This window comes from Globicephala melas, chromosome 20 (genome assembly GCF_963455315.2).
Source record: "Globicephala melas chromosome 20, mGloMel1.2, whole genome shotgun sequence".
Classification (NCBI taxonomy): domain Eukaryota; kingdom Metazoa; phylum Chordata; class Mammalia; order Artiodactyla; family Delphinidae; genus Globicephala; species Globicephala melas.
The window spans coordinates 55,081,956-55,091,777 of NC_083333.1; the positions used below are offsets into that span (position 1 = coordinate 55,081,956).

Here is a 9,822-nt window from a genome sequence, read left to right on the forward strand (position 1 = left end):
TAGTCCTCAACACTACTTCTAGTCAAAATATTTTGAATCTTATCTTGTTTATTTATTTATTTGTTAATATTATGCTACAACCTATTAAAATGTAAGCTCTAGAAGAAAAGAGTCTTTATTTTTCTGATTCACTATTATATTTCCAGTACCCAGAATAGGACATGGTGATAAATATTTATTAAATGAGTGAATGAAAATAAAAATTGTGAATAAATCAATCCTCTGGATATTTTTTTCATAGGACCTGCTATGAAACCAGATTTTGCATAATGGACTGTGTAAAATTTCTTAGATTATTTTTATGTATCTTTATTCATTATCTTGTTGATTTTGGTTGGAGGGACTTTAGCTGTTCGAGAACATCACTCTAACAAATCTTTTCAGCTTTAGATATCTAACTGATATTAAAAATTACTATCTGATTTGAAAATCATTTTTCTCATCCAGTTAATTATTAAGTGGTACCAAATAGAGTCAGAAAACTACAGTGCTATAATTGAAGCTTTATTCAGCATGATCTATAGCCATTAATCAATACTTAAGTAATCCTCTTAAGAGTACTATTACTGGGGGACTTCCCTTGTGGTCCAGTGGTTAAGAATCCACCTTCCAATGCAGAGAACATGGGTTCAATCCCTGGTCAGGGAACTAAGATCCCACATGTTGTGGGGGTACTAAGCCCATGCACTGCAACTACTGAGCCCACACACTCTGGAGCCCGAGTGCCACAACTAGAGAGAAGCCCACATTGCTACAACAAAGAGCCTGCCCACCGCAATAAAAGATCCCACGTGCTGCAACTGGGAACCAATGCAGCAAAAATAAATAAATAAATAAATTTTAAAAGAGTGAAAGATCCCACATGCTGCAACTGGGACTCAACGCAGCCAAAATCAATCAATTAATTAATTAATTAAAATGAGTGCTATTAAAGTTAATATTCATTACTTTATTTTGAAGGGTATTATGTGATACTTTTCTTTGTTGAAATTAATACATCATCTTGGCAGTGATTTGCTGATCAGTAACATTAAAAATTTATCAGAGAAAAAACGTTGTGTAACTTCCCCCCCGACTGGAAAATAATTTTATTGAGATTCTATCAGCTGTGCAATCTGTTCTGACATTAGGCCCCTTCTTCCTTTGCAATTCTGTCCTTCTTAAGGGGTCCCATGAATACTTTCTTCTCCTCCACAGTCTGGAAGCAACCATGGCCAAATTTGGAGGTGGTGTCAATAAACCTAAAGTCAGTCTTCTTCAGGGCCTGCCATTTGGTCTGCACCAGAAAGGACTCATGCAGGGTGAGCACTTGCTTCTTGGTTCCTACCACGCAGCCTTTGAGCATGACAAAGCCATTGGTCACTTCAACGTAGTGGACAAAGCCACACAGAAGTTTGATGCTCTTGTCAGACAGATCCTAATCAGTAGAGACATTTTTCTTGATCAGTTTTCTGTCCTTGATGAGGTAGCCCTGGCCGATCTTGTAGATCTTCTTGTTGATCTCAATGTGGTGATGGTAGCCTTCCTGCCTAGCCTGAGCCACAGAGAAGGCCACCCGGGCAGCCCACCAAGGGCTGCATAAAGTAACATGTATTGGGATACAGGCAACTTTATGCAGCCTTTGTTGGGTCTTATGGGGCAACTTCGTGGTGTGCCAATGGCGGGTGACCCTTATGTAGCCTTTGCCCTTGGTCACCCCAATGAAAGCAATCATCTTATCCTGCCCAAACACTTGAATCATAGGGACATGCCACTATAGCCTCTCACCATCCCAGTCCAGTATTTTTGCCACAGTGCCTCTGTTCACCTGGATCTCCATGAGGTGGACCTTCTTCTGGTGTATAGGAAGCAGGCGCCTCTTGGTGTGGGCAATGACACAGATGACCTGGTAGTACTTCTTCATGTTGCTGAAGTCCTTCTCCAGCTGCTTCTTGCCGTTACGTTCTGCCACTTCTTGCATCATTTGGTAAAGGCTTTTGTCTTACATTTATGCCAGTTTTATAGAAGTGCCTTTTGCATTCATTGCTGAAATGCTCAGCAAAGATGGTCTTAAAGGTCTGGAGGCCTCGAGGTGTTTCCACATAGCCCACAATGCCCACAGTACCACAGGCAGCAGCTCCACAATGGTCACAGCCTCCACAACTTCCTTCTTGTTCACCTTGCACCCTGGCCTATCGACCTCCCTCACCATGTGGGTCATGCCGGTCTTGTAGCCGAGGAAGGCTGTGAGGTGTACAGGCTTGGAAGAATGATCATTGGGGAAGCTCTTCACCTTCCCACAGTGCCAGCTGCTGAGTGCTTCTGAGGCAGGAAGCCCAGAGACCCATGCCTGGGAGCGGAGAACTTCCAGGGAGACGTCCTGCCATAGGATGCTGCCGGTAGAGCAACATTATGTTACTTTGGATTAATTTCCTCCCAGGGAACTCATGTTGATTCTCAATTATCCTCATTTTTTATCCTACATGGTCATTGCCCATTACTTTAACAATAAGTTCTCAAATTTATTAAAAATAGCACATAACTTTCCAGAATCTGCCATTTTGGAAATGGAATTGTGTATCTGTCTTTGGTCATAATATCATTCGCATTTCCATTGTTTTCCAAGAATAATGATAGTGGCCATGAAATTGTACCTTGAAATTCACTATTCTGAAAAGCAATTAGTCAAGACTGGAATGAATGGATTAATTTAAAGCCAACAAGTGATTTCTTATGAGTTCTCAAATTACTTTGAACTAGAATCCCCTCTTTTTGATGTTTACTTTTTTCATTCCTGTTAAAAAAGCTAGGCTGTAGCATGCCATAAATCTTCAAAGTGAAAATACTGACATGGATGTTATACAGATCTTATTTTGAACTTTGCTTTAAATTAGATTTCAGATTTCATTGAAAGCAGATAATTTGAGGAAATGGGATAGATTAAAGACAGTATATTTCATATGTGAATTATCTGCAACTTTAAACATCACAAGGCAATTATGAAAGATGTTGAGAGCAGTGAAACAGGATAAGCTGTTTGTTTTGATAAGTAGTTGTGAAATCAGAAAAGAGGCACTAAGAACATAGAAATAGAAAATAATGTTAAGGGATTAACACTGATTCATTGATCAGGGGATACATTGACTAAATGGCAAGAATAATTAAGAATGAATTATCTAAATAAAATTTTTTCAAGTTAAGAATTTTCCTTGAACTTTGGAAAATATTCACATAAACAAGCGTTTTAAACTATTTATGGGAAATTTGTGTTGATAAAAAAATAAAATACATATGAACAAATCAGTTAACAGTGAATGTAACCCTCACCTCCAAACAAACAAAGTCCAGTGACTGTAGATAACACCAGATTGTGATTGACTAACACTCAAAGAACAATTAAAAAATGTTTTCTTTTAAATAAACAATTTTATGGTTTTTATTCTTTTGACTATTCATTTCCTAGAAACATCTAATGTACTGAAATATTTTCTTTGGTTATGAAACATTTTCTTAGACACTAACCTTCATGATAATTCCTTCTTTCTTCAGTTATGAGACAAGATTCATTCATTAAGAATAAAGTGTACACTAAAATTAACATGTATAAAAATGAACCCTGTAAAGGTAGACTCAAACATGGTAAATGTATGCAAGATTTTCTAATAAAAATTCCTAAGAAATATTTTTGTTTGTTAGAATTTATTATGGATTACATTTTGAGAAGTTTTCCCCCTACATCTGCTTTTCAGTTCATACATGAGAAATTTATGCAAAGTCTAAGAATTACTATATTATTTATTTATAAAAATTTTCATGCTTATCTCTAAGTGAATTTGGTAAAGCTCAAGATATACATAAAATAAAACTGATAAACAAATTATAGATTGTAAAAAATGTGGAGAGAAGCAGGTCAATATGCTAAAAATTGTAGTTGAAGATTCAAATAAGATTTTTTGTCTCCTGGAAGTATTACAGAACATCTGTCCAACCCAGAGTCAGTTCTCACACAATGATAAAATATCAAAATTTTAAAACTCCTGGATGTCTAGTGTAAGACTAGACTTATGTCAACCAAATAATATAAACTGTTATAAGTATTTCCTGCCAAAATCCCTATTGTAAAGGTGGAGGGGATATTTTGTTTAGAATAATTTATACTGATTGCATATACCAATTAAATTTATGAGATAATTACTTTTGCCAAGGTTGAAAGAGTCTTAGTTTTCCTATCCTTATTATTAAGCCTTGCTGAGAAGGCTCATTCTCTACCTTCCGACCCTTGAGTTGCCACTTGATGGAAAGGTTGACAAGGCTAAATCTCTTAAACAGGAAGAGGAGTAGAAAAACATAACTCCATGAGTTCAATATTGAGAATGCAATCTGGAGTTTGAGAGAATAATTTGGCAAGGCTGTTAGAAGGAATATCCTGTTAACATTTGAAAAAATAAAATAAATGAATGAAAACAAATGTGGTCCTGAATTTTAAAATTCTATTTGTATCAGAGATTCAGAGAATGACATACAAACTAGAATGAAAGCTTGCCCAAGACTGTCAGCATTCTAATGGCTTTCTAAGCAGCCACGTTGTGACATATATTCATCATGGAGTGAACAATAAATGCTATCAATAGGGAACAATAAGAAAAATCAGAAGGCACAAGAAAATTGTCTGGTTCTGCATGTTAATATCTTTCATTTGTATAGCATTTATTTACAAAATGCTTCTACATTAAGATTTTCAGTGTTGTTCAGCTTGCAAGAAGCCACATACAGCATCTTCTGCACTTAAACCACAACTGTGACCAGCCTCTCTAAAGAGCTACAGCTCTGAGCAGTCATTAAAAAGTCATTTTCTTTTGGTAAGAATTTTCTTCACGTTCTACTTTCCATTCTTTATTTTGAATCATTTGTCCATAAACTATACCATGTGTCAATGGGAAGATATTATGAGATTTTTAGTTAAGGCGGCACAGGATCTAGTTCAGAGTGCCTTCAATCTGCTGGATATTATTATGGTACTGAGGTGTGGTAGGCAGAATTCTAAAAATGATCTGCAAGATTCCCTGAACAGTGTCTGGCACATGGTAAGTGGAATGAATGGATGAACAGAATATTCTTGCTTTAATCTGGTGTTCTGATTTTCATCGCTTGGCTTTGTATTATGATTATCACTCTCTTCCTAGGCCTTTGGGATGATCCTTTTGGATCAAGATATTACCTCAACTTCTGCCAAAAACTTCTTTTCTCTGTTACTTTCTGCTTATTAGCATAAAATTCTCTGCAGCCAAGCCCAACTCAGCATTTTCTATATCATCACCCAATACAGACACAGAACATGGCTTCCATTTCTTTGGTAATCTCTCAATACAATTGGTTCAGTAAAGACAAGAAAATATGAAGAACTAAGCTGGGGAAATAGCAAGAACAGAAGTCTACTGCCTCTAGAGAAGCTCTATAGGGAACTACAGTTCAGGATGGAAGGACTGGAAGGTTAAACCACGATAAACTGGAAATTTTGAGGTAGGAGATAGATGGGCCCCTGTGCTGGACAGCTGGTGTTTGTCAAGTGGAGCAAAATTTAAGCTTTGTTCTCACCTGGACACTCCAAGGACAAAGCTAGTGGCAGAAGCTGAACTCTGCTGAGGTAAAGAGGTAAGATGACCACTCCTGAGATCAAGGGAAACTTCTCTGTCTGCATACACAGGAAGGCTCCTTGGGGGTCAAAAAGGGAGGGGGGCACCACCCCATAGTAAGTGTGGATATGTACCCACAGGCCTCTGAAGTGTGATACATCTTAGCAAAAAGTTGCACACGTGTGTTGGAGAGGGTCCTGGGACCAGTCATGTGTGGAAAAAGAAACAAGATAATTGGCCAAAGGTAAACCAAGACCCGGAAGGGCTGTCCTATATAAGTGCTTTAAATCACATCCTTACTGTGCTCCTCATTCAGGATGCCCACACTACTCTCCCAGTGTGTATTTCTGCCTAGCTTCTGACTTAAAAAAATAAACTTTTTCTCTGTGTGCTCTCCCATACTTTGTGCTGTGTCTCTAATAATAAACTTTGTACCTGTTTTTACAGTTTTTACCTCCTTGAAACATTCTTGCTTTCAAGTGGGGGAAACAGCCAGGGCCATTTTGCTTCTAGCCTCTAGCCCCTGATGGTCTAGCAGCTAGTATTCCTGGTTTTCATCCAGGAATGAAATGAATAAGGTTACCCCAGTTCAATTCCTGGGCAGGGAACTAAGATCTCTCTTCAGGACCACTCACTGCTGTCTCTCTGAGATCAATTTGAGTAGATCTAAGGAGATACAAGTTCATAGACAGAAGAAAAGTGTTTTTAGAAAGAAATGGATTATAAGTGGAGAAAGTGTGGTTGACATTAAGATTAGTCAGAATGTGAGAATGTACAGAATGAGGAATGTAATCAAATAAATGTCCAAATAGTGTTCTTTATCTGAGCACGCTCTGCCTGCAGACTCCTGTGCCCCAATTCATAAATGAAATATAATCAATGTAGAAAGCACTTTATAAAATTTAACGTTTCTATTTCCAGGTGAAATTTGAAGTCTTCATTGGAGTAAATTAACTTCAATTTAACTTTGTACAGATTTTTTTTTTTTACTTTTATTTTCCTTAAAGGCAATAAGAATGGCACAACCTCACCTCTTCTTAGAAGAATATATTGCTTACATGTGTTAGAAGATCTTAAAGAATTCTCCTGTCACTTAGGGACGTTTTAAGTTAAATAAGGTAAAGCTACCTATGGGGGGGTTTATTAATTCTGATAAATAAGATCTTCTCTAAGACAGTTTTCAATTTCTTCAAGATCCATTGAAGAGTCTATGAAGAAACATTACTGTAATACATGAAATAGCTTCCATCTCTCCATTTTAGGAAGCTTCTCTAATGCTCTCCAATGTAACATGAAAATAAATTACCTAGAATGCCCTTTTCTCATTTTCACTTCCTTCTTTCCGGGTAAAAATTCCCTTTCTGCTGAAAGCATCACCTGCTTAATTCCATTATATTTGAATTTTTATTTTGCCTTTCTTTAGTTTTTATATCATTGCTTGGTGCTATATTAATTAATATTTATTATAGAGTGTGCTGTAAATGTAAAATATGTAATTGATAATGTAAATAAAGTTATCATAGGTTTATTTTGTGCTATCTATGGAATTACATGCTACAGTGAAAAGAGAGCTTTTGATTTTATATTCAAAATTATCTAGAATTGACTTACCTTCTCTGAGCCCTTGTATTCACATTTGCTTGAAGGTCAAGTAATACATGGGCTTTTAAGAGTCAAGATGGCTTAAAGCAATCTTGACAATGAAAAACGGACCTGGAGGAATCAGGCTTCCTAACTTCAGACTATACTACAAAGCTACAGTAATCAAGACAGTATGGTACTGGCACAAAAACAGAAAGATAGATCAATGGAACAGGATAGAAAGCCCAGAGATAAACCCACGCACATATGGTCACCTTGTCTTCGATAAAGGAGGCAGGAATGTACAGTGGAGAAAGGACAGCCTTTTCAATAAGTGGTGCTGGGAAAACTGGACAGGTACATGTAAAAGTATGAGATTAGATCACTCCCTAACACCATACACAAAAATAAGCTCAAAATGTATTAAAGACCTAAATGTAAGGCCAGAAATGATCAAACTCTTAGAGGAAGACATAGGCAGAACATTCTATGACATAAATCACAGCAAGATCCTTTTTGACCCACCTCCTAGAGAAATGGAAATAAATACAAAAATAAACAAATGAGACCTAATGAAACTTCAAAGCTTTTTCACAGCAAAGGAAACCATGAACAAGACCAAAAGACAACCCTCAGAATGGCAGAAAATATTTGCAAAGGAAGCAACTGACAAAGGATTAATCTCCAAAATTTACAAGCAACTCATGCAGCTCAATAACAAAAAAAAAACAAACAACCCGATCCAAAAATGGGTAGAAGAGCTAAATAGACATTTCTCAAAAGAAGATATACAGACTGCCAACAAACACATGAAAGAATGCTCAACATCATTAATCATTAGAGAAATGCAAATCAAAACTACAATGAGATATCATCTCACACCAGTCAGAATGGCCATCATCAAAAAATCTAGAAACAATAAATGCTGGAGAGGGTGTGGAGAAAAGGGAACACTCTTGCACTGCTGGTGGGAATGTGAATTGGTTCAGCCACTATGGAGAACAGTATGGAGGTTCCTTTAAAAACTACAAATAGAACTACCATATGACCCAGCAATCCCACTACTGGGCATATACCCTGAGAAAACCATAATTCAAAAAGAGTCATGTACCAAAATGTTCATTGCAGCTCTATTTACAATAGCCAGGATATGGAAGCAACCTAAGTGTCCATCATCGGATGAATGGATAAAGAAGATGTGGCACATATATACAATGGAATATTACTCAGCCATAAAAAGAAACAAAATTGAGTTATTTTTAGTTAGGTGGATGGACCTAGAGTCTGTCATACAGAGTGAAGTAAGTCAGAAAGAGAAAGACAAATACCATATGCTAACATATATATATATATATATATATATATATATATATATATATGGAATTAAAAAAAAAATGTCATGAAGAGCCTAGGGGTAAGACAGGAATAAAGACACAGACCTACTAGAGAATGGACTTGAGGGTATGGGTAGGGAGAAGGGTAAGCTGTGACAAAGCAAGAGAGAGGCCTGGACATATATACACTACCAAACAACGTAAGGTAGATAGCTAGTGGGAAGCAGCCGCATAGCACAGGGAGATCAGCTCGTTGCTTTGTGACCGCCTGGAGGGGTGGGATAGGGAGGGGGGAGGGACGGAGACCCAAGAGGGGAGAGGCATGGGAACATATTTATATATATAACTGATTCACTTTGTTATAAAGCAGAAACTAACACATCATTGTAAAGCAATTATACTCTAATAAAAATGTAAAAAAAAAATAAAAAAAGGAATACTACAACAGCTAATAAACACTTGATTCATTAAAAAAAAAGAGTCAAGGTGGCTTATTAAATTTCCAGCTCTAATCCTTACTAGCTGTCACTTTGGTCACTTTGACCAATTAATCTAATCTTTTGGGATCTCAATTTTTCATCTGTAAATTGGGGATTATAATAATGTTATCCTTATAGGAATTTTTGTGAGGCTTAAGTGAGATATTGCATGCTGAAAGTGTGACACATTTTTAGCTTTTATTAAGATTGATGTTATTATCTATAAAGTGGGGAATTCTAGTAACTGTCTTAATAAGCTGGTATAAGGAGTCAGTATGGCAGAATATCTAAACAACAAAGTTTGGATAATATTAGCATTTGAATGCTCCTTTTTAAACTGATCCTTCCCTCCTAATCCCCAATGCATGCAAATACATATTTGTTGTTTTTAAAATACAACAGGACAAAATTGATCCAGCAGTGCATTTTACCTCCTTAGTGGAATTCTACTACGGAGTAACACATGGACATAGCAGTAGCCTTCGTTGATTTGTCCTCATAATAAAAACATAAATCTGTTATTTTTAGTGCACACTTGCTGAAAACTATAGCAGGAAGTTCTATTTCTATAGTCATTGCCCATTATTATGTTTTCTTTAACTCACATAAAATAGTATTACTCAAGGCATAGGAATGTATCTAATAGTTTCACTCACATCACCTTTATGATTTCCACCCTAAATCTCCTAAACTGGTGCAGGTATTTGTTCAGAAGGAATGCTGGAGGCAGGTGCTATAAGCACTCCACTCCTGGGAACTTGTTCCCTTAGTGGCAGGGAAGTCCTCATGTAGTCTCATCAATGGAGGCTTTAGGAA

The 9,822-nt window shown here is 36.8% G+C and overlaps 1 pseudogene; it reads right to left on the minus strand.

The window, feature by feature from the left end:
* Nucleotides 1–1,126: 1,126 nt before the first annotated feature.
* Nucleotides 1,127–2,340, minus strand: LOC115866283 (large ribosomal subunit protein uL3 pseudogene; annotated as a pseudogene).
* Between the last annotated feature and the right edge of the window lie 7,482 nt (nt 2,341–9,822).